The following is a 26169-nucleotide window of genomic DNA, read 5'->3' on the forward strand; positions in this document are numbered from 1 at the left end:
CGAGTTGAGCTCGGCAGTGCAGGAAATTACTTAAAGAGCAGCCTCGACGGGGACTTCCTCCCTGAGGCCAAGGAAAACGGCAAAATGGCAATGAATAGCGGGCTTTTTGTCTGCATTTTTTTATTCATTCAAGGGATGTGGATGTCGCTGGGCGAGGCCAACAATTATTGCCCATTCCGAGTTGCCCTTGAGAAGGTGGTGGTGAGCTGCCTTCTTGAACTGCTGCAGTCCATGTGGTGTAGGTGCACCTGCAGTGCTGTTAGGGAGGAGGTTCCAGGATATTGACCCAGCGACATGAAGGGGTGGAGTGTCAGCGTGGATTTTGTATTCAAATGCTTGCAGTATATCTTGATCCCATAAGAGAGTAATGCCTCTGAAACACTGCTGGCATTGGGACAGAGGCTTGACTGTGTGTGATCATTCCCTAATTGATCAGGGCACGAAGAATTTCAGCAGAGTTCGATTCTTTCCTCACCCAACTATCTATAGCCGGGGTTAATGTGTAACGATTGTTGAAATAACCTCTCTTGACTTCAGGGATACTGAGGCTGTCCGAACATGATTTGCTCATTCAGAGCCAACCTTTCTTAAGGGATCCAGCAGGTCAAGAAACCATTGTCCTTTGATACCCTATATGAAACATGGGGGGGGGCGGGTTTCTCCCATGCCGCGCCGTATGGGAGAATCGCCGTCCGCGCCATTTTTCCCACGGCGCCGGTCCGACACCGGCAGCCAGTTCTCCGAGGAGCGGAGAATCGGTACCATTTGCGCTGGCGGGTTTGGCGCGGCACCGGTCGTGGGCCACTGTCCGTGGCAGGGCCGCCGATTCTCCGGTCTTGATGGGCCAAGTGGCCGCGTGGAAACGGCAGAGTCCCACAAGCGCCGTTCACACCTGCTCGCAGCCGGCGGGAACTCTGCGTGTAGGGCCGGGGGGGGGGGGGGGGGGGGGCCTGTGGGGCGGGGAAAAGCCCTCCTTCACCGGGGGGGGCCTCCGATGGGGTCTGGCCCGCGATCGGGGCCTCTCCAGCCCCGGCCCTATTTTATTATGCGGCCGGCCCCTGAGCCTCCATGCCATGTTGCATCGGGGCCAGCGCGTTGAGGAAGTCCCCGCGCATTCGCGGATTGTCGCGGCCCAACTGCGCATGCGCAGGTTGGTGTGGCACCACTGCGCATGCATGGGTTGGCGAGGCGCCCAGTTGGCACTGGGAAGGGAGGCTGGAGCGGCGTGAACCGCTCCAGTGCTGTGCTGGCCCCCTGTGAGCACCAGAATCGGTAGTGCCCGCGTCCGTTTCGCGCCGTCATGAAACGCGACGGCGTTCACGACGGCGCAAACACTCTGCCTCCATTTCGGAGAATCCCGCCCAGGACCTTTCTGGTTTATATTGTTTCACTAACCTGAGCTACCAAGGGAGATGAGGACAGTAATCCTGAAGTTGAACAAAGCCTGTCCTGAATTCAATCTAACAGCTAACCACAAGATTGCAAGCAAAAGTGAATTCTACTATATGATTTAACTTACTTGCAATCTAGGTTTCAAGTTGCCCCCTTAAGTAAATAAACAATGTAAGCATTATCTTTTTAGTTCATTTCAGTGCAGCGTGTCATTTTATGTGTCATATACGGCGAATTCCAATTCTTCTCTCCTTCCTTGGCTGCAATCCCAGAAACTGGCCGAGGGCAATTTCACAGGCTGAGGAGTTTATGGAGGTTGTTGGTGATGCAGCATTTGATAAATGGTGGAAGAGGAACCGTGTTCTACTTTGCTTCATCTTTCTCAGACCTGAGCAACCTTTCCCTTGAAGTGAAGTAATGTGCTGACCTCTCCACCTATCCCTGCACTGAAGCAAGCAGATCGCTAATAGAAAAGCAGGTTTGCAATAGCCATACAGAGGGATTTGTCACGGCAGGAGTGAATTCTAGTAAATTATCGCATCATTTTAAATATGTCAATAATTCAAATAGGGATATTTACAACTTGAGCGTTGGCTACCTCAAGCAATCCAGATTATGTCACAGATCTAAAATACTGCCTCTTTAAAGACAGAATATAGATGCCATGTAGATGACCTGAACTATCATCTTTTAATGAAAAAGAAGCTCTCAGCAATCACTGTGATTAGGACTGAATATTTTGGCTTCAGTTGCAAGGTAATGCGACGAAGGCTTGTATCTTTGAAAAACGCTATTACTTTGGGGTTTTCTTCATCTCTATAATTTATATTTGGAGGATTCCCTACAGCAAGTATTGCTCAACTTTCCTGGCCTGAGGGAAGGCGTTACATGCATCAGATTTTTGACACCGGTGCCCTGTGTTGCTGTAGGATTTATAGTTTTAGCCATTCAGAGTTGCTGGGTTTCCATTTTGTTTAGTTTAGAATTGTAAAATATCTGCATTCTTGATTTTCCTCATTGAATTCTGTTCAGTAGAATTAGAAAAGTAGACAGAAAGAAAGATGCTGGAAGTAATTTGCAGGCTTTACAATGTGCAAAATTAAAAGACAATGAGCTGGATTTAGTGCAGCCCATCACCATGGGAACCATGGCGGCCAATCCCACTTAACCATGGGGCAGACCCCGATTTAGTCACCTGACAGGGGCAAACCCTCCACCGATTAAGTCGGAGGGCGGAAGCGGCAAATGTGGGAATCACGGTCACTGGTGGCGGGATGTCAATTAAACACCCATTATCCCTGAGCCCAACACTATTCAATGTTACTCAGGGATTAAATGGGAGCCACATGGCTTTATCACACCTCCAGATGACTGCCCAAAAAACACTACCGCGCCCCATTGAGAGACCGGCATCACGAAAGTGGGGAGTGAGGGTGGAGGCTGAAAGACACCCACTTGCCTCCAACCCCCTGCCACCCTCTCCTATGATTCCCAACTCGCCCTCACCACATATTTCCTGTGTCCCTGGGTGATCTGGGGCCTCTTATGAGTACATTACCAACAAATGACACCACTTCCAGTGGCGTTGATGAGCAATAAAGAGCTGCTAGCCTCTTATTGGGCAGGATCTCCACTGCCGGTGTCCTGAATCATGCAAGGCCCAATGGTGCCTGATTTAATATTGTTGGGCCTACCCCATAAGGGTTCCCTGCCAATTCTCCAGTCAGTGGATGAGACCCCCATTGGCCTGATGAAATCCAGCCCAACATATCAGGCTTTGAGCAAGAAGACTCTGCAATAGAACTTTTAAAAGATCTCACTTGAATTGTTGGCCTAACTTTTCTTTTATGGATGCTGACTAGAATCATTACAGAATGGTTACAGCACGGAAGAATGGCATTCAGTTCATCTAGTCCATGTCAGCTCTCTGCAAGAACAATTCAGCTGGTCCAACTCCACCACGTTTTTTCTTTTTCTTTAATCTTCAGATAATTATCCAATTCGTTTTTGAGAACCACAATTGAATTGGGGCGGCACGTGGGCACAGTGGTTAGCACTGCTGCCTCACAGCGCCAGGGACCCGGGTTCAATTCCGGCCTCAGGTGACTGCCTGTGTGGGGTTTCCACTTCCTCCCAGTGTCTGCATGGGTTTTCTCCGGGTGCTCCGGTTTCCTTCCACAGTCCAAAGATGTGCAGGTTAGGTGGATTGGTCACGCTAAATTGCCCCTTAGGATCCGAAAGGTGAGGCGGGGTTACTGGGTTACGGGGATAGGGTGGAGGGGTGGACTTAAGTAGGGTGCTCTTTCCAAGGGCCAGTACAAACTCGATAGGCCGAGTGACCTCCTTCTGCACTGTAAATTCTATGAATTCCAAGCAAGCAATGCATTTCAGATACTAATCGCTTGCTGTGCAAAATGAGATTTTCCTCATGTCATCGCTGGTTCTTTTGACGATAATTTTGAATCAACTTACTCTGGTTCTTGACCATTCCGCCAATGGGAACAGTTCTCTCTTTCCAATCTGTCCAGATCTCTCCTGATCTCTATCAAATACCTTCCAACCTTGTCTTCTCACCAGCGCCAACTCCTCCAATCGAGCAACATGACTGAGGATAAACAATCAATAAGATGAGTGGGATGGAGGAGTGGGGTGAGATAGGAGACGGCCACCTCAGCAGCCTAGCAGAGCACAGTTTTGACATGTAAAAGTCTATGTATTAGTTGATGGCACAGCACATGGGTGTGGGAAAAGTAAAAAACTAAATATTGGTGATGAACAGCATATCATAGGACATGTGCTCAGATATGTCTACAAGGGAGCTCCATCCACCATCACCCACCCCTCAACTGTTTGCAGGATCAGGGCAGCTCCCTTATATTACATGTGAATATAAGATGTCCATGACACCAGGGAGATATTTAGGATGCCCACCTGCTCCAACATTGGGTAGGAATTCCCCACACCCCACCACCCGCGAGCATTATGCGGCAGCAGAGGCAGCCCACCAGCCCACCAATGGCCAGTGGCAGGAAAGTTCAGTCCCGCCACTGCCAAACAACAGGCTTTCCTGTTGTTTGCACCCTCTGCCACTGGCAAACCTGCAGGGGGACTCACCGTCGGTGGAACAGGAAGCTCCCACCGGCAGGAAAGGTCAACAAATCTTGGCCAATATTGAGTGGGGATGGGGGAAAATGGACAGTTCCGACAAACAATAAGTTAGTATGTATCCCCAACGAGTCCCTTTGCAAAGGACGACTTCAAAATACCACAAATATTTGATAATAATGTATTATCCTTTGGGGTTCCAGCCATGATCCTGGCCTGGACCTCAGGTTGGGCACACTTCACATTCTGGTATTCCACAAGGAATTATATTGCTGCTGCTCCTATCCCAGTCTCTCTGAGAGCAGTGGAAAGGGCACCTTCCAACGTTGAGAGTTGAGAGTCTCCACTCCATCTTCACTGCTTCCCTTGCCAGGAAAGGCTGTGCCAATTGCAAAACCAGCTGAACTCCTGAGCCATGACCAGAATTATGGTCAAAGTACAGATCCTCATCCTCTCATACTGCTGTTTTCTGGGGAGGTGTGGAGTAATTTGACAAAGAGATGAAGATTTGTTTACACCCCCAGGTTGAAGTCACACATTGTCTTTACACTTAAGAGCATCCAACAACACCACCTCTGACAGTGCAAGACTCCCTCGGTGCTTTACTTAAGCACCAGCCTTATTTTCCAAGTATCATTCTGTATGGAGATGCTGGAATATTTGCAAGGGCAGCCCATTGGGATAAATCATTTTCCTGCCTCTTCTATCTTTCCCTGTGAATGATACACTTAGCCTCCACAATTATGCTTCTTTCCCTTGATGGCTTGGTTGAGGTAAGTAATCCAACTGGTGGGAATCATGATAAGCTACATTCTGTTCGCTTGTGGTATGGCATGCTGAAACAGCAGTGCACAATGCAATCATTTATTTTGATTTGTTTTTTTTAATCATCTTGAGCTATGGAGTTTCTTACACTTCAGTGAAAAATGAAAGGAATGGTCTGAATCTAAATTAGAAAAAGACTGGCGCATTAATCAGAGAGAACGGAATAGAATAACAATGGATATCACAAGTTTTTGAGTATGAATGGCTGCAGCAAGAATCTATGCGTGGGGAGATATTTGGATCTTGCCCACTAATCAGTGTAATCGGCCTTGGACTACTTCATGGCCTTTGTTACACTTGTGGGACCACATCAACTGCTAACTGTGAAAATTGCCCATGTTTACACTTTTACCTCACTTCTTAATCATTTGTATTTGCTAAAAGCTTTTGCTCGGAAATACTTCGGATCACTGGGATGTAAACTTCTTGACAGGAAATGGTTCTGAATACACAAGACATGTTCAATAAAGTTCTGAATATGCTTTGTTGGTTGGTGTTTAAAACTTTTCTCATGCTGGATACCTACACACAACATTGCTGAGATACGGAACCTTTTAGTCTTTTGCGTATCTATTAAAAGTAAAGGTAGCAATATTTGACTCCTTACCCTCCAATTTCTTTGGTGTTATGCGTGCCCTTTTGATTCTGAAATTATATCCATAGTACACACGCACACTCCTGGCCTGAGAAGAGCAGGATGCCATTTTTGGTGAGGGTGTTAGTGTGCAGAGAGAAAGTCCACCAAAGGTATACATACTAGGCAGATCTGGTGATGTTAATCAGTGGGTAATGCTGATTTGATTAGCACTGCCAATTTGGTGCTCATCACTCGAGCTGACGCCATCTCGTGAACATGCACAGCTGAACATGCTTCATGGTAACTCGGAGAACTCTGCCACTGCAATCAAAAAGGATTGAACTCCCTCAAGCCAGTGTATATCAATACACACAGGGAATCATACAAGTCAATGCCTGGTATCTTGGCAGTAATCATGGTGTCTTCATTATCTGCAGCATCTAACTTTTTTTCAGATCGGCCTCTAAATTGTATTTGGGTTTTGAGCATTAACTGAAAATTCACCTGTGCTCATAGATAGAGGAGCAGACTGAATCTGTGGCTCTGGGATTGGAGGTGCACAATAGGTAATGTGCGTCTCTGTGTTTTAACGTTTGTGAGTTTATAAAGTCTCGGCACCATTTCTATCTGTCACAGCCTGTCTTTTTGAGTTGAAGCCATGTAAGGTTTGCAGAGGTTCTAACTCTGTGAGGGTGAGATGAAACTGTGAATGTTGGAATAAAATGTGACTGATAGAACAACGAACATTACAGCACGGGACAAGCCCTTCGGCCCTCCAAGTCTATACCAGTCATGATTCCAACCTTTGCCAAAACCCACAGCATTTCCTTGTACCATATCCCTCTATACCCATCCTATCCATATGTTTGTCAATATGCCTTTTGAACGCCGTTAATGTATCTGCTTCCACAACCTCCCCTGGCAACGCGTTCCAGGCACTCACCACCCTCTGCGTAAAAAACCTGCCTCGCACATCTCTAAACTTTGCCCCACGGACCTTAAACATATGTCCCCTGGCGACTGACTCCTCCACTCTGGGAAAGAGTGCCTGCCCATCCACTCTATCCATGCCCTCATAATCTTGCAGATCTCTATCAGGTCACCCCTCAACCTCCACCTTTCTAATGAAAACAGTCCGAGTCTATTCAGCCTCTGCACATAGCTAACACCCTCCAGACCAAGCAACATCCTGATAAACCTCTGCATCCTCTTCAAAGCCTCGACATCCTTCTGGTAGTGTGGAAACTGTGCGCAATATTCCAAATGCAGTCTTACCAAGGTTCTACGTAACTGTAGCATGACTTGTCAGTTTTTATACTCAATGCCCCGTCCAATGAAGGCAAGCATTCGTATGCTTTCTTAAGTACCTTGTCCGCTTGTGTTGCTACCTTCAAAGATCTGTGGAACTGCGCACCCAGATCTCTCTGACTTTCTATATTCCTAAGAATTTTGCCATTTACGGTATATTTCCCCTCTATGTTAGACCTACCAAAATGCATTACCTCACATTTGTCCGGATTAAACTCCATTTGCCATTTCTCTGCCCAAGTCTCCAACCTATCTATGTTCTGCTGTATCTTCTGACAAACCACAACACTATCTGCCACTCCACCAACCTTGGTATCATTTGCAAACTTATTGATCAGACCGGTTACATTTTCCTCCAAATTGTTTATGTACACTACAAACAAGAGGCCCCAGCACAGATCCCTGTGGAACACCACTAGTCACAACCTTCCATTCAGAAAAACATCCTTCTCCTGCTATCCTTTGCCTTCTGTGACTGAGCCAGTTCTGTATCCATCTTACCACCTCACCTCTGATCCCATGTGACTTCAGCTTTTGTACCAGTCTGCCATGAGGCACCTTGTCAAAAGCTTTACTGAAGTCCACGTAAATAACATCCACTGCCCTCCCCTCATCAATCATCTTTGTCACCTCCTCAAAAAACTCGATCAAGTTAGTGAGGCATGACCTCCCCTATCACTTCTGAGTCCATTTGTTTCCAGATGGGTATAAATCCTGTCCCTGAGAATACTCTCCAATAATTTACCTACTACCGATGTGAGGCTCACCGGCCTGTAGTTTCCAGGATTACCCCTGCGACCTTTCTTAAACAGCGGTACCACATTAGCTATTCTCCAGTCCTCTGGACACAGGGATTGTGAGTGGTGAGTGATGGGGTGTGGTGGATTGAGCAATGTGTGAGGCTCATGATGTATTTGGGATATGGTATCTAAAGATGGAGATTCACAAACAGCAGCTACTGGTGTGTAGTCATTGAGCTTTTTTGCAGCATTGTATCTAGTTCTACTCCTGCTACTGATTGCCACAGCTAACTAGTCCCACTAGCTTCACAACGTTTGCCTGAAGGGCACCTGGGGATAGATCTCCTCCTCTCTGTGGTGTTCTTTGTGATTCTTGATATCAGGATGGATGTGGTAATGTTCACAAAGACCACAAAAGCTAAGTTCATTAACAAAGCTAACATTTATTTACACTATTTATTAATGCTCGACCACTTACTCCTATAGTAAACAACAGTCTAGTAACCTACAATCTACACTCAACTAACACTAGTCTCTACACTCTATAATAGTACTCTGATCTCTCTCACTACTCCTATGCTCTCCTCTCCAGCCTTCTCCCAGAAGTCTGTGAGTCCGTGTTTTATATAGTTCTGCATCTACCTCCATCTAGTGGTTAATTATGATATGACACTTACCCTTTGTATTCTGAGCATTCCCATAATGTCACACTCTCCATCAGGTGGCCATGATGTGGAGATGCCGGCGTTGGACTGGGGTGAGCACAGTAAGAAGTCTTATAACACCAGGTTAAAGTCCAACATGTTTGTTTCAAACACTAGCTTTCGGAGCACTGCTCCTTCCTCAGGTGAATGAAGAGGAATGTCTAGAAACATATATATAGACAAATTCAAAGATGCCAAACAACGCTTAGAATGCGAGCACAACGAATGAATGGACATTGCGCGACAATCACCAGGCAGGAATGTTCCCTTCCAGTCGGGGAACACTTCAGCAGTCAAGGGCATTCAGCCTCTGATCTCCGGGTAAGCGTTCTCCAAGGCGGCCTTCAGGACGCGCAACAACGCAGAATCGCCGAACAGAAACTTATAGCCACATGAGTACAGCCTCAACCGGGACCAGGGATTCATGTCACATTACATTCATCCCCCACCATCTGGCCTGGGCTTGTGAAATCCTACCAACTGTCCTGGCTTGAGACAATTCACACCTCTTTAACCTGGTGTAACCCTTATCTCTGGATCTGTAAAGATTCAATTACCTGCAAATGCTTCCATTCTAAGCATTGTCTGGCATCTTTGAATTTGTCTACATATATGTTTCTGGAACATATCTCTTCATTCACTTGAGGAAGGAGCAGTGCTCCGAAAGCTAGTGTTTGAAACAAACATGTTGGACTTCAACCTGGTGTAAGACTTCTTAATGCCATCTCCATCAGTGCAGTGTCGGAAAACAAAGCAGCTGGCTCTCTCCAGTTGCACCATGATTCTCACTTACACCCTATTCCATGAATTGTTCCAGCACCGTCTCCAGGCAGAATGCACCTATCCTTTAAGGCTGGCTTTAGGTAGCACAGGTTAGGTTTAGGTGGTACAAACATCATACAAAATTGGCCACCCAGCTGGGGCATGCAGCCACTCAACAGCAGCAGATGGTGTGCTTCCTCCATCAGAAGTGAAGAAAGCGAGTTAATCACACATCATGGGCAAAATCTTCTCCTATTTGAAGATGCAGAAGGGGGCCATTCAGCCCATCGAGTCTGTACCGACCCACTTAAGCCCTCACTTCCACCCTATCCACATAACCCAATAACCACTCCTAACCTTTTTGGTCACTAAGGGCAATTTAGCATGGCCAATCAACCTAACCTGCACGTCTTTGGAATGTGGGAGGAAACAGGAGCTCCTGGAGGAAACTCACGCAGACACGGGGAGAACGTGCAGACTCCACACAGACAGTGACCGAGTGGGGAATCGAACCTGGGACCCTTGCGCTGTGAAGCCACAGTGCTACCACTTGTGCTACCGTGCTGCCCATTGGCATGAGTTTACAGGCCGCCTTGGAGAACTTTGTACGATTTGGGAAGGCTGGTGGGCTCCGAAGGCAGGAAGACCATTGGAGTACCCAAGATGGTGGGCAGCCCCACCTGGTGGGCGCCGCCGAGGGAGGCACATTCTGAGTAATTTTACAATTGTCAAAAATGTGTGTCGTCACATTTGTCACTGTGGAGGGGAATCACCTTTAGCCAGCTGCTTGGCTCTGGGGTCAACGGGAAGGTGGCAGAGGTGGCATCAGCTGGGGGGTCATCCCGCTTGGCAGGAACAAGTGGCTAATTATTTCATACTGACTCAAAAAGCTTTGGAGCCCATCAGCAGGAAAGCACTGACTATCAGTAACACTCTGACTGCAGCTGTGAGAAATGAGTCCCTTTGCAACTGCTCATTCGGTTTCAGCATACATACATTTCAATAAAGTTTCAGCTGCCCTGTCATTTTCTCCACTCATTTTGCTCAGCGAGACAAATGCCAATCTGCGTAGACTTCTTTTGGTCAGCTGGTATTCAGAGAGAGACTCCTCGTTCTGCCTCAGAGTCTTCAAACCAAGTCACTGGGAAATAGATTAAATACCTGTTTGCCAGATACAAAGCACACATTCTCTCCTCGCAAAGATGCAACAAACCTAACCAAGATCAGAGAGCTTTGTCTCAGGTTAGCAATGGCCAAGGTTTTTGCACTTACAACTATGCGCAGGGCTCCAAATGGGGCTTAGGAAGCTATTATTTCCCCTACGTCTAATACCACGTATATTAGACAGCTTCTTACTTGTCCACCATTCACAAAAGAGTGTTCTCACCCTTTAACGCAGTCACCATAAGACATAGGAGCAGAGGTAGGCCATTTGACCCACTGTGTCTCCTCAACCATTCAATGAGATCATGGCTGATCTCATTTACATATGCCAGAGGAGTGAGTGGGGAACATAATGAATAAAACACTTTTAATTAGGCAAAACCATGGTCATATGCCATCCTGACCATAATAATTTGCTTCTATAATAAAACCTTTCCATGTTTGTTGAGGAAACGTGTAAAATCAACTGCAGGGTGACGTCCGGTGGTGGCCATGGAGTGAGTGGTCGCACGTTTGGAGCCTCCCGCTCAGAAGGGTGTGGTATTTATGGGTAAAAGGTGCATGAGTGGCCAGGGAAGGTAATACTCCTCTGGTGTGGCTGGTGCATGGATCAGTGGACGAGGAGTGCCACGAGAAAGGAAGAGCTGTTGGTGCAGGAGAGTTTTCGTGGTGCACCACAGGTAAGGATGGCGGAGGGCAAGGGGGCATGCTGCCCACCCAGTGGTCAATGTAGCAACTGGTGGAGTTCTTGAACAACATGTTCCAGCAGCAGAGGAAAGAGGCCCTGGAAGACTTGGCCTAGGTGGTGGAGCCATTGAGATCTAGGATTGAGCGAATTGAGCAGAGGCTGGAGTCCCAGGGCCTGGTGATTCAGAAAGTGGAGGAGGCGATGGGGGGGGGGGGGGGGGGGGGGGGGGGGGCATGAGGAATAGATGGTGTCGTTAGGCGGCAGAGTTGGAAGTGATGCGGGAAAGCCAGAAGAGGCTGAGGGAGAAGATGGAGGACCTGGAGAGCAGCTCCAGGAGACAAAGTGTGATGACTGTTGGAATGCCTGAAGGCACTGAAGGTGAGGAGGCCGCAAAATAAGTGGCGAGAATGTTGGAGACATTGATGGGGGAGGAGGGACTTTGACCAGCCTCTCGAGGTGGATCAAGCGCAAAGGCTTGAGGAGGAGGCCGCAGGTGAGCGAGCCGCCAAGGATGATGGTGGTGCGGCTGCATCGCTGTTTGGATAAGGAAAATATCTTCCAATGGGCGAGGCAGGCCTAGAAATGTGCCTAAGAAGGAAGTGAGTTACGGGTCTACCAAGACCTGGGTGCGGAGTTGGCAAAGAGAAGGGCCGGGTTCAACCGGATAAAGGTGGCCCTCTTTGCGAAGGGGTAAAATTTGGAGTACTGATCCAGGCCCGCCTGTAGGTGACTTTCTAGAAACAGGAGCTTTATTTTGACAGGACAGAGGAGGCGACGGACTTAATGAGGGACAATGGACTGGGAGGAATGTGAGGAAATTGGACTTTGGAGGAGTTTTGTGTGCCTTCTAAAATGTCTAGGGGTGTATATTCCGGGGCAGGTCTTGGTGGGGCAGCAGTGAAGATGATTGTGCCTTTTGTTACTCTTTAGGTGTTGACGGTGGAGGTGGTCGGAGGAGGGAAAGAGGGGTTCTGGAGGGAAGAGGAGAGGTTGGAGGCCTTCGGTGGGGGCCACAATGCTAGCTGGGTGAGCTAGTTAACGGGAGTGAAGTGGGGGGTTGCCAAGAGACAGCTGTGAGGGGGTGGGTGGATGGGATTGTTTTTTTTGTTTGAGAGTTGGGGGGAGGGTTGCTGACAGGGGTGTGCTTTATGTGGCGCAAGGGATCGATGTTGGGAAGGGATCAATGGAGGTGGACATCTAAGGGCAGGCCTGGACTGGCCCTTGCCGCCGTCCAGGGATTGCCCCAAAATAGTATATGGCTGATCGGTAGGGGAAGCGGGTGGGGAGCCCCCCGACCGGCCGGTCACATGGAACGTGAGGGCATTGAATGGGCCGAATGAACGGTCGCGCCTGTTCATGCATTTGATGGGTCTGAAGGTGGACGTGGCATTTTTGCAGGAGACGCACCTGAAGTTGGGGGATCAGGCGAGACTGAGAAAGGGATGGGTGGGACAAGTGTTTAATTCAGGGCTCCACATTTTCTAAAAAAATAATTAAAATTATTGGGTGGGATTCTCCGTCCCGCTAGCCTTGGTTTCTGGTGTGGCGTGCCCCTGTTGGCAGCGGGACTATTCATTCCCGCCAGCTGGCCAATGGGCTTTTCCATTGTGGACACCCCACCGGCATGGGTGCGCTGCCGACGATGCGTGGGATCCCTCCAACGGAGAATCCTGCTGACTGCCTTTTGAGCCAGGGTTCGATTCTGGGATCTTCCCATCCAGTTATAACACCAACTTGGATCATAACATCCAAAGGTGTGCAGGTTAGGTGGATTGGCCATGCTAAATTGCCCTTTGTGTCCAAAAAGTGCCCTTAGTGTTGGGTGGGGTTACTGGGTTATGGGGATAGGGTGGCGGTGTGCGGTTGGGTAGGGTGCACTTTCCAAGAGCTGATGCCGACTCGATGGGCCGAATGGCCTCCTTCTGCACTGTGAATTCTATGAACTTCTATGAAGTACCCCAAATTCTTACTGCTTCCCCATCACCTCTCTTCTTATTATGAGATTTAACTTCAGACAAGGAAAAGCACCCTTACACTGTTGTGACTGAAGATGATTTGTTTGCTCATGTAAAGGGATGAATGTTTCAGATTTCACTTGTTCATGCAATAATTTTATTTTCAATCTAAAGAACCTATCAGCTGATCATGAGGAAAGTGTTGTAATTACTTCGCTCATCCTGGATTACTCGATCTGACATCATTCCTTTCCTGACAACAGATAAGTAACCATTCATCTTTTTAAGAAACATGACTAGCCTTCAGAGAAATCTTGTTTACTAAGTACTATGAACATCCCATTTAATTTTGTACTTTGTCACAATGTGAATTATACATTTGTGCAGCAGAAGTGAGAAGTTTACTTTTTTTCACATTGCCTGCATGAGTTACTCTGATATTTTGCACTACCAGGCATTTTTGCACCATGTGTCAAATACTACACACTGTGTCCCACAGAGGGACTGAAAGTACAATGTCCCAACATTGTACAACAGTGATAGGCCATCAATGAACACACGGCGAGTGGTGAATGTAACTGAGGCTTTAATAAACATAACAGAAAACCTCCTGGCCTCTGATCCCGAACTGGATCAGAGGCAGAGACCAGCTACCTTTATACTGGGTGCGAGGGGAGGCGGAGCCATCGGGCAGTGGTTTACCACATTACATATAATACAGCGGTCATTTACCACAATACACATGTTAGTTACTACAGTGGTTTACCACAAACAGCCTATAACACAGCACAAGATGGCTACAACAAGGAATGGAAAAAAACGTGTTCCAGTTCACTTCAGGATTTTTTGGTGAGGTTGGAAGTTAAGCATGATTTGCTACTCTGACCTGGGAATGGCTGGTGTAAATGTGGTGCAAGAACGAAATCATGCTCCATTCACCAACACTGAGAGCTCTCACCTTGCACAATCACAGGCAATGTCTTTTCTCTCTCTATCTCTGTGACACTTCTGGGAAGGATGGGAATTATTTATTACCTACAACAAAACTTTTGTTGAACAAAGGACGAAGAATTGAATTCCCCTTGAACTTATCCTTTAGTCATTCAGTATGCTCTCAGCTTGGTTAACGTTACAGTATGTTCTTTCATTTTGTACAGATAACCTTGTGAGAGATATATTACTCGGGGCAGCAACTGAACATCAGATGGTTCTTCAGGCGACAGTCTCTGCAGAGATACATGAAAATGCTAGTAGATTCCTTGTGGTTTTATCCATTAAAAATCAGGAGAATGTGGATTTTGTGCCATAATTGGGAAAGTTGCCCCACCTATTAGTCAAGCAACAACCAACCAAATCATACCTTCCGCACATCCCAGTACCTTCTAACACCATTCCTATACATGTTATGAGGGATCATCATCACTCTCAAGGGCACTGAGGATGGAGAATAAATGCTGGGGTTTTATTCAGCAACTAACAGATCCCATGAATGAATAATGGAGTTCCGTGAGAAGACCATTGGAAGGATATTTTGGCCTTGAGCGGAGCACAATGTAAGTTTACCAAGAATGGTACCTGGACTTCAGGGGTTGAGTTATGAAACTATACAAATTAGGCTTGTTTTCGCTAGAATTTAGAAGGTTAAGGGGTGATCTGATCAAAGTCTTCAAATATTAACAGGAAAAGACAGAGTAGATAAAAATAAAGGGCGGGATTCTCTGCCCCGCCGCATCAGATTTCTGGTGCTGTGCGCTGCCGGGATTCTCCGTCTCACCAGCCGGTCAATGGGGTTTCCCATTGTGGGCATCCCCATGCCATTGGGAAATCCCCGGGTTGCCGGCGAAACAGAGAATCCCGACAGTGGAGAATCCAGCCCAAAATGTTTTCTCTGATTGGAGGTTCTCGAGCCAGATGGCTGATCAGTGAAAAATGGAATTCAATCGGGATACCTGATAAGGGAGTACATGATAAACAGCAGGACCCTTGGCAGCACCGAGGATGAGAGGGACCTTGGTGTGCATGCACACCAGTCCCTAAAGATAGCAGGGTAGGTGTATGTAGTGGTTAAGAAGGCATATGGGGTACTTACCTTTATTAGCCGAGACATAGAGTTTAAGAGCAGAGAAGTTATGCTGGAACTTTGTAAAATATTGGTTAGGCCACAGCTAGAATATTGTGTGCTGTTCTGTAATCCACATTATCGGAGGGATGTGATAGCACTGGAAAGGGTGCAGAGGAGATTTACCAGGATGTTGCCTGGGCTGGAGAGTTTTAGTTATGAAGAGAGATTTGATAGACTTGGATTGTTTTCCTTGGAACAGAGGAAACTGCCATATTAAAATTATGAGGGGCATAGATAGAGTAGACAGGCAGAAACGTTTCCCCTTTGTGGAAGGACCAATGACCAGAGGGCACAGATTTACGGTAAGGGGCAGGTGGTTTAAAGGAGATGTGAGGAAAACCTTTTCACCCACAGTGTGGTGGGAGTTTGGAACTCGCTGCCTGAAAGGGTGGTGGAGGCAGAGACCCTGATACTATTTAAGAAGTATTTAGAAGTGCACCTGCCTTGCCAAGGTATAGAAGGCTATGGGCCAAGTACTGGGAAATGGGATTAGAATAATTAGGTGGTTGATTTTGACCGGCCCAGACTTGATGGGCCAAAGGGCCTGTTCTGTACTGTATGATTCTATGACTCTAGAATGAGGCATTGTCCATCAGCTCCCCCCTCCCCCGCACATTCCCCTCTTTCTCCCCATTCTCCTCCTTCCTTGCCCTACACCCCATTCCTCTCCTTCCCCCATTCCCCCCTTCCACCTCCCCCGTTCCCCTCCTTCCTTTGCCCCAATCCTCTCTTCCTCCCCTCCCCTTCCCGCTCTCCCCCTGCCCGCGACTATGCTGTTCCACCCTCCCAGGGTCTGTGTAACATCATCCCAGGCCTGTGTAGGCACTGTCAATGCATCATGTTCAAGGCAGAGAGCGATGATAACTTGTGTGAGATTAGCTCTGGTGCCCCTCATTTTATGCCAAAATCTAACTCCTGTCTTTCTGCTGACAGTGCGCTTACACCCATTCTCTGAACGGGGCCTGCATCAGGGGTGTTTAATATTGGACCATGTGCCCAGGGGATGGGGAGTGGGGGAAAGGAGGTCAATAGGGGGTGGGGGTGCAGGCAGGCCCGTTGTGAAGATTAACGTGACAGTGGCTTCACATGTATTAGGTGTAACATATTTTATTTTTTTACATTTCACATTTCCATTCCCACTAGCCATAGTGCGCCCTGCCCCCGTGCGCAATAAGTGATCCTCTCTCTTCTTGATCTTTGATGGTCTACTGCTATGCCTAGGTGTGTCCCCAGGATGCACTTCAGAGGTGGAGGCAGCCTGCTGCTTTTCAGGTCGTGTGGCCTGTGATGCCCATGGTGCGTGTCCTCTGGAGGGCCAGGAGCCGGAGGGCCCTGGCCAACTTACCGGCTTCACTGGGTTCGCCATGCGAACCTGCTCTGTCCGCTGCCCTTGAGATGCGCCGGTGTCAGTAGTGGGGGGATTTGGAAGAACTGGAGACCGCCGTCATCTTCTTAGTGATGAGCCCCGAACAACCTCCTCCCTGACGGTGCCCGTAGATCCCTGGGGGGACTCCATGGGACAGAGGGGCAGCTGGAGTTAGCTCCAGAGGCCTCTGTGTCATCAAGCTCTCCCAGTCCTGGCGCCTCCCCCTTGTCTGGCACATGATGTTGATGCCCTCACCAATGATCCTCAGTGACTTGGCCATCCTCTGCAGTGTCCTGGTGATGTCCACCTGCATTTGGGACCCATCCCTCAGCAACTGGGTCACACTTTGCTGTGCCTCGGCAGTGTCTGCCTGCGTAAGGGACATGTCCCTCAGGGACTGGGACATGATGCCGAGGCCCTCAGCCATGGTGATCACAGACTGAACCCCACCTTTGACACTGCCACTCAAGATGTTGACCTCGTGTTCCAGGCTTTCCACTGTGGTTGCCACCCTTGTAGCGTTGGTCTCAGTGCCATGCATTGTTGGCACCATCTCCTGTGCCCATAGCTTTTGGGACTCCTCCAATCAGCTGTGCACTCACTGGAATGTCACTGACATCATCTCCTGAACCTCGCAACCGTGTCCTAGCAGCTGCATCACCTCTGGAATAACCTTGTCCAGAGGCTCGCTGTCTAACTGGGACTCAATGGTGTGCAGCAAACATCCGACTGCTGACTCCCTTGGATAGTCCTGCCTCCACCTGATGTGCATTAGCAACTGTGTTGTGTTCACCAGATTGTGCCCCCGAACAATGAGCAGGTTTTTGCTGTGCAAGTAGTGCTTAATATCACTGTCACCAACACCTTCTATCACTTTGCTGACAATTCAGAGTAGAATTAAGGGATAGTAATTAGCCAGTTTGGATGTGCCTTATTTCTTGTGGACAGGACATACCTGTGCAATTTGCGACATTGTTGGGTAGATGCCAATATTGTGCTGCAAGATCTTGGCTCAGGGTGCAGCTACTTCTGAAGCAGGTACTATCAGTGCCAATAGCCTTTGCTGTATCCAGTGCCTTCAGCCATTTCTGGATATCTCAGACTGAATTAAATTGACAGGCAACTTGCATCTGTAATGTTGGGACATCAGGAGGAGTCAAGATAAGCGTCATCACCTTGTGGCTGAAGATGGCTGTAAAGACTTGTCTTTTGCACTGACATTCTGAGCTCCCCAATTCTCAGGGATGGGAATATTTTTGAGTCTCTTCCTCCAGTTAGTTGTTCAAGCACAGTGGTTAGCACAGTTGCTTCACAGCTTCAGGATCCCAAGTTCGATTCCAGGTTAGGTCACTGTCTGTGTGTAGTCTGCACGTTCTCCCCGTGTCTGCGTGGATTTCCTCCGGGTGCTCCGGTTTCCTCCCACAGCCCAAAGATGTGCAGGTTAGATGGATTGCCCATACTAAATTTCCCTCAGTGTCCAAAAAGGTTGGATGGGGTTGCTGGGTTACGGGGATAGGGTGGATGTGTGGGCTTGGGTAGGGTGCGCTTTCCAAGGGCCGGTGCAGACTTGATGGGCCGAGTGGCCTCCTTCTGCACTGTAAATTCTATGAGTCGTCCACCATTGTTCACGACTATATAAATAAATGCATTTATAAATAACATAATTATAATATTGGGGGTTTTGATTGCTGACAAATTTAGAATTTAGAACAGTACAGCACAGAACAGGCCCTTCAGCCCTCGATGTTGTGCCGAGCAATGATCACCCTACTCAAACTCACATATCCACCCTATACCCGTAACCCAACGACCCCCCCCCTTAACCTTACTTTTTAGGACACTACGGGCAATTTAGCATGGCCAATCCACCTAACCCCGCACATCTTTGGACTGTGGGAGGAAACCGGAGCACCCGGAGGAAACCCACGCACACACGGGGAGGACGTGCAGACTCCACACAGACAGTGACCCAGCCGGGAATCGAACCTGGGACCCTGGAGCTGTGAAGCATTGATGCTAACCACTATGCTACCATGCTGCCCCATGGGACAGATGGATGCTGAACCAACAGACCCACGAGAGATTGTGATATGCAGTTTGCATAAATTACAATGATAGATTAAAATATTTCATCCACGCTTTATGATATCAACTGGAGCAATAACTTCGTTTTCACTCTGTTGCTTATATTAATCTCTCCATACTCAGGATTATGTCTTTAGATTGCTTTACAATCTTACACTGGTGTACCACTGTTAATCAATAGAAGTTAATTTTTTAAAAAGTCAAGCTAAACAATTATGACAGTCCTTGCAGTCACAAGGAAAGAAACGTCCTCTTAAATCTGCGGTAAGTCTGCCTCAGTTACATTTCTATTTCCCGTCCAATTTCCAGCTGTGAAAAAAAGCTTGAGTGATGTTTATTTTTGTGGCATTCAAGGTATAAAAAGAGAACACGTTCAGAGGGAGGACCCATCATAAGAAAATCAAGCACTCTTCAAGTCCACCCAACTGGCAGACATATGGGATGTACTTTACATGGTCTGTTCGAATCTCTCTCCCCCCCCCCCCCTCCATGTGCAGCTGTTTCATTGAAGGGTTACTTCACCAGTTAGAGTAAAATAAAAACATATTTTTATACAGTGCCTGTCATGACCTCGGCACCTCTCAAAACGTTTTGCAGACAATGAAGTATTTTTGAAGTGCTGTCACTGTTACAATGTCAAATTACGTGACACCACATTTACACGCAGCAACCCCCCACAAAGAGGAATGAGATCTTCTTGGCCAGTACCCCTCTCCTCTTCTTGGAAACAGTGCCCTAGGATCTTTTAAGTCCACTTGATAAGGCAGGCAGAGCCTGGGTTCAGCTTTACATCTGAATGACGACACTTCTGACTGCAGTCCCCAGTCAATACTGCATGGAAGGGTCAGCCTCGATTTGCCTGATCATTAGTCGACGACTGAGGTTTCTAATTAACGTAGTAGGAGCTGCTAATTACATCAGTTGAGGTTCTGGATGGGTAAGAGCAATTAGAGCTGCTTGAAGACGATGAAGGTGGGAGATCTAATTATCGTTTGTAAGGCACATAAACTGGGCCGAGGATAGCTGATTACAGAAGGCAAAGGATCCGGCTTCCAACGTTTTCCTCTCTGAATCTCTCTCTCTCTTTGATGAGAGAAGAAAATGGGCTTGCTAAACTGGGCTGGGTGGAGTAGGGATTGCAAGTTGGTATTGGCAATGTGACCTTACATTGACAAACCACTTAGTTGGAAGCACATCATTGTTTGAGCTGCCCCGAGGGTCAGTCCAGCAATGATGGGAAATAACGATGGGAGGGCAGCGCGGTAGCAAAGTGGTTAGTACAGTTGCTTCACAGCTCCAGGGTCCCAGGTTCAATTCCCGGTTGGATCACTATGCGTAGTCTGCACATTCTCCCCATGTCTGCGTGGCTTTCCTCAGGGTCCTCCGGTTTCCTCTCATAGACCAAAGATGTGCAGGTCAGGTGGACGGGCCATGCTAAATTGCCCTTAGTGTCCAAAAGGTTAAGTGGGGTTACTGGGCTTTGGGGATAGGGTAGAGGTGTGGGCTTGGGTAGGGTGCTCTTTACAAGGGCCTTCTTCTGCACTGTAAATTCTATGATTCTATGATTCTATACAGGCAGTTAGTTCAAGGTCACCTTCTCAGTCAGTCTGACCAAGAATCTCAGCCTTTCATCATATATTAGTTATCAAGATGACAAACCTAATGGTACAGAACACCAGTGGCAGCCGTTTAGCTTTGCTGCCAGCTGCATTTTCAGTTGGAACAAACCAGTGAATCCTCAGCTTTAGGACAGTGTGAGTGCCTTTGTCACCAAAAGAGCAGGGTCATTTACAGGAGGTTGCTGTCAATAAAGCTTATCATTAGAAACACTGAAATATAAATGGGGGCATGAAAGATAGGGTTGCTCATCGATGTAAGGTGAAAGTAATAAGTCTGAGACCGTTCAGCTAATTTGAATATGTGTTCAATTGGAGGCCTCTGGAGCAGTGTACACAGACTACTGCAATAATACTGGTAACATAACAATTACATTTTTATATATTATAAGTTGACGTGATGCAGTTTTCCTCTCTTATTTTGTCACACAGCCTATTAATCTTTATTAAGTTCACCGCATCACAGAACCATTAGCACACTGGAGGCCATTCAGCCCATCCTGTCTGCACCAGCTCTCCGAGAGAGTATTTCCCTTAGTGCAATTCTCTCATCTTCTCCCTGTAACCCTTTGCATTCTTCCTTTTCAGATAACAGTCAAATTCCTTTTTGAACGCTTTGATCAAACCTACCTGCACCACAGTGCCAGACAGTGCATTCCAGATTTTAATCACTCGCTGTGTGAAAAGGTTTTTCCTCATGTCACTTGTGCTTCTTTTGCAAATTATTTAAATCTGTGTCCTCCTGGTCTCGATCCTTTCATGAGTGGGAACAGTTCTCGTTATCTTCTCTGTCTATACTCCAAGAAAAACTGTCCCAACATCTCAATTCTATCTTCATAACTGGGCTTCCTCATCACTATTGTGAAACTGTTCTGCACTTGTCCCAATGCCTTCACATCCTTTATAATGTTAGGAAAATAACAACAGTTGAATGGGATTTATATTTATATTAGTATATATTAGAAATAAGGTATAGTTTTAAGCAGGTTTAATTTAATGTTTATGCGCCTGTAAGGGTAAAACTTAGTTAGATTCATGCTGGACAAAGGTGTTTGCATATGGTGGTTAACTTCAGTTCCAACTGTGATTCTATTGTGCTTAGAAAGGGTTACGGTGTGAAGAATAAGTAAAAGGCATAAGCTGTTGGGTGTTGCTTAGCAACTGGAGGCACGTTAAAGTTTAATAACAGCTTTTTTAAGTTTTAGTTTCAGCTGGATATCTTGGAGACAGGACATTAGGAAGTGAACTTCTCTGAACTCTGCGAGGAGATGCTGGACAGGACAAGGGTTTTTCAAAGAATTAGGCTTCCTAAAGAACAAGTTACAGTCCAAATAACCAGGGACTTGGGACAGAAAGGGCATCGAAGATGCCAAGTTAGGAGAACAGAGACCAAGGTATTGTTCAGAAGCAATCAAGGACGATTAAATAAAGTGTTATGAACTAGCACTAAGGGAAATACTCTCTCGGAGAGCTGGTACAGACAGGATGGGCTAAATGGCCTCCAGTGTGCTAATGGTTCTGTGATGCTGTGAACTTAATAAAGACAATTGGAGTAATCAGACTTAAAGTGGATAGCAGACTTCAGAGGTAAATCAAAGGTCTGATGCCATTTTAATACAGTATGGAATGTGAGAGTTAAAGCAGTTGTGAACAATTTTTATAGCAGTCAAGAGAACTAAATCCAAAAGGGGTTAGTGTAAAATGCTGAACTGGATCCGCTGTTAAAAGTGGAGTGGAAGCTTTGGTTAAAAGAGTCAGTTGGAAAACGTTGACTGAATCTCGGACTGGAAATTGCGAATGGAAAACAGTGTTGTGAAAGAAGATTTTAAAGTGTGTTTTTTGGAGTGAAGTTTATTAACTTTCATGTGACAATCATCTGGGAGGATTCTGAGGAAAAGTTCACAGACACTAACTTGGGTTCAGAACAGTGTATGTATTTTCCCACAGTTATCTTGTGTGCTTAAAATGGACTTTGTATGTTACTGAGACTGTTGTAGTTTAAAGTATACTTCATAATCCATGATAATCTTAAAATCTGTGGGTATTTGTTAAGCTAAGGATGGAGTAAAGGTGCATTGTATCATAATCCAAGTTTTTCATGTTATTTATTCTTGCTGCTAAAACTAATTAGCGGTCTTGTGACTCCACATTTTATTAAAAGTTAAATTTACTGTCTTTTGAGCCAAGATTCTGGAATCTTCCCATCCAATTATAACACCAACTGAGATCGTAACATTAAAATGTGGCGCCCAAAACTGGGCACGGAGTCTCCATCTGAGGCAGGAATAGTTACTTAGCAACATAACCCCCTTGCTCTGGTACTCTATACCCCCAATAATAAAGTCTAGGATGCTTGAACAACCACTCAAAACCTGTCTGCTAACTTCAGTGACTTATGCACATATGCACCGAGGTCCATAGGACCATAAGAAAATGGAGTGGGCTGCTCAGCCCCTTGAGCCTACTCCGCCATTCAATAGGATTATGGTTCATCCAACAGTCCTCACATCCACTTACTGCCCTTTCCCCATAACCCTTGATTCCATTACTGGTCAAGGATCTATCTATCTCAGCCTTAAATACAAACAAGAACTCTGCCCCCATCGCTCTCTGGCAGCGAGTTCCAAAAACTCTCAGTTCTCTGAGAGATTTCTCAGTCTTTCATTGGCACCCCTTTATTCTGAGACCATGTCCTCTGGTCCTGGACTCTCCCATGATGGGAAACATCTTCTCAGTATTTACCCTTAAGAATCCAATTTGTTTCAATGAGATCACCTCTCATTCATTTGAATTCCAATGAGTAGAGTCCCAACCTGTTTAACCTTCACTCATAAGACAATCCCTCCATACCTGGGATCATCCTAGTGAACCTTCTCTGAACCGCCTCTAATGAAATAATATCCTCTTTCAATAAGGGGACCAAAACTGCTCACACTACTCCAGATGTGGTCTCACCAGTCCCTTGTATAGTTGCAGCAAGACTTCCCGACCCTTATACTCCAACCCCCTTGAAATAAGGGCCACCATTCAATTAGATTTCCTGATTACCAGATGCACCTGTGTGCTAGCTTTCTGTGTTTCATGCACAAGTACCCCCCAAATCTCTTTGTGTTGCAGCTTTCTGCAGCTTTTCTTCATTTAAATAGTACTCTGTTCTTTTGTTCTCCCTCCCAAAATGAACTTCACATTTTCCCACATTATACTCGATTTTCCAACTTTTTCACCATTTACTTAACTCAACCCACTTCAGAATCTTACCTTTGTCTTCATATTGTTACGGGTTAAGGGGATAGGGAGGCGTGGGCTGAAATGCGGTGTTCTTTCCAAGGGCTGATACATGCTCGGTGGGTCGAATGGCCTCCTTCTGCACTGTAAATTCTATGATTCAATGACAAATTAATCACATCACATTTCTCTGCAGCTCATCTGCCACATACTTTCTCATTCCACAAACTTGTCTATGTCCTTTTGAAGTTCTATATTATCCTCCTCACAGTTCGCAATAACTCCCAAGTTTTCTTTCATTCACAAACTTTGAAATTGTGCCCTGGACACCAAGGTCTAAGTTGTTAATACATATCAGGAAAAATAAGGGTCCCTGCTAATCCCTGCTGGGGAACTCCATTAGAAACCGAAAAACATCCTTTAACCACAACGCTCTGTTTCATTCAGCCAATAATGTATCCATGTTGCTACTGTCCATTTTATTCCATGAGCTATGATTTTGCTCACGGGTTATTTTTTTAAAAATAAATTTAGTGTGCCCAATTCATTTTTTTTTCCAATTAAGGGATAATTTAACGTGGCCAATCCACCTACCCTGCAGGTTTGTGGGGGGCGAAACCCACGCAAACACGGGGAGAATGTGCAAACTCCACACGGACAGTGACCAAGAGCCGGGATCAAACCTGGGACCTTGGCGCCGTGAGGCAGCAGTGCTAACCAATGCACCACTGTGCTGCTCTCTCTAACAAGTTAGTTAAATGTGATTTTCCTTTCAGAAATCCATTCTGGCTTTCGTTAATTAACCTGTATTTGTTCACAGGACTTTTATTCTTGTCCCGAGTTTCTAGAGGATTCCCCACCACTGAAGTTAAGCTGACTGGCTTTAATTGCTGGGCTTACCTTTACACCCTTTTTTGAACGAGGTGTAACATTTGTAATTCTCCAGTCGTCAGACAGCAACCCTCTACAATTTACACCCTCACTTCCGCCGGAATTCTTGGATACATCTCATGCTGTCCCTGCTGTCTTAACAATTTTTAAACCAATAATATATGCTTACTTTCTTTTCCTTACTAAAAAAATGCAGAACTTGATTGCTTAAAAAAAAATGGTTTTTGGATTGCAATCATCGGGACAGATACCCAAGAGCACCAATTCTGAAGAGATGAACAATTTATACTGTATGAAAAGAGAGTGCTGATTGGTTGACCAAGTCGACTCTGGTTGGGCGAGGCATTGCTGTAGAGAATGCACCAGGGAATAGTTAACTGTCAAGATTTGATTAAATTCAAACCAGGCAATTTGAGTCAGATTGGTCAAAGCATTGCCATGGGGAATGAATCAGGAAATAGTTGACCCCAAAGCTTTTATTTAGTTGTAATAAGATGCAATGCCTGAACATGCCCTTCTGTCTGCAAAGGACAGGGCCCTGTGTGTGAATAGATGTAGATTTTAACACACATAGTGAGCCACACTGTGAGCCCAATTGATAACCCTAAATTGGTTGTCAGTGTAATTCTCAGAACAATCAGGATTGTTTAGCAAGTGCTGCCCAATCACAGAACATGAATTTAAACAAAAGCCTGGAAGTTAAAACCAGTCGACTTGCCTGGTTTAAATTTAAACAAATCTTGGAAGTTAATTGCTCCCTGATGCATTCTCCATGGCGATGCTCCTATCAATCAGAGTCCACTTTCCAACCACTCAGCACTCTCTTTTCATGTAGTATAAATTCTTGTCCCCCTTGCAATTGGTATTCTTGTGTACATGTCCTGATGAGGACAAGATGAAAATCTTTGACAGCATGTTTCTTTCTTTCAACAAAACAAAAGGTAGTTTCCTCCATTTTTATTCCAGTTTGCTTGATAGAACAACACAGTCACCATATGCCATGACTGTACCAAATCCATCTGCATTAGATATTGTGTATGAACTAGCCCAAACAGATATACATGGCTTATACCACACCAGAGATTGATTTCACAGTTAAATATAGATCTGAGCTAGAAATACAGCTCTAACAAATTCATCTTTTACAGCTTAGGAATAAAGAATAGTGCTGTTTTATGCTCACTATGTCTATAGGAATCAATGTTGAACAGAACTGTGAAATCAAAACATCTGCCGAACTAGCTCCATTTCTCTTTCAAGAGAGATACACAGCTCACAGAACATCAAACATTTGAATAGATACCCCAGAGCAGGAAGAAATAACATATTCAAGACTCAGATCGATAGATCTATGGGACTCAGGGACATGGGGATAGTGGGAAAAGTGGATTTTATTGAATAGCAGACCAGGTTCAAGAGGCCATATGGTCTGTTCCCATTCCCAACTCTTAGGTTCCCTGATGAACAGGGCTGATGGTCCAATATTAAGCATGCACTGGGACTCTAAACATAGGGTTGTCAACCCTTCAGGCTTGTCCTAGTTTCCCTGAACTAACAGTCAATCTCCAGGGAACTGCTGTGAGCAACCACAGAGGCGAAGAAAATAGGGGAATTTTAAAAGAAATAAATCAATTTGGTTTACTA

The 26169-nt window shown here is 46.1% G+C and overlaps 1 long non-coding RNA gene across 5 annotated transcripts in view; it reads right to left on the bottom strand.

The window, feature by feature from the left end:
• Window positions 1-26169, bottom strand: part of LOC119965385 — a 160160-nt gene that overhangs the window by 64797 nt on the left and 69194 nt on the right. For 2 of the 5 annotated variants that reach the window (XR_005460504.1, XR_005460503.1), the window contains exon 3: window positions 23668-23787. The exons of 2 other annotated variants lie outside the window; for them this stretch is intronic. This is a non-coding gene — a long non-coding RNA (uncharacterized LOC119965385). Of the gene's footprint in view, window positions 1-3866; window positions 3998-23667; window positions 23788-26169 lie in introns of those variants that run through there. One more of the 5 variants, XR_005460505.1, reaches the window with a different exon arrangement.

Source organism: Scyliorhinus canicula, chromosome 4 (genome assembly GCF_902713615.1).
Source record: "Scyliorhinus canicula chromosome 4, sScyCan1.1, whole genome shotgun sequence".
In the NCBI taxonomy this organism is placed as follows: Eukaryota; Metazoa; Chordata; class Chondrichthyes; order Carcharhiniformes; family Scyliorhinidae; genus Scyliorhinus; species Scyliorhinus canicula.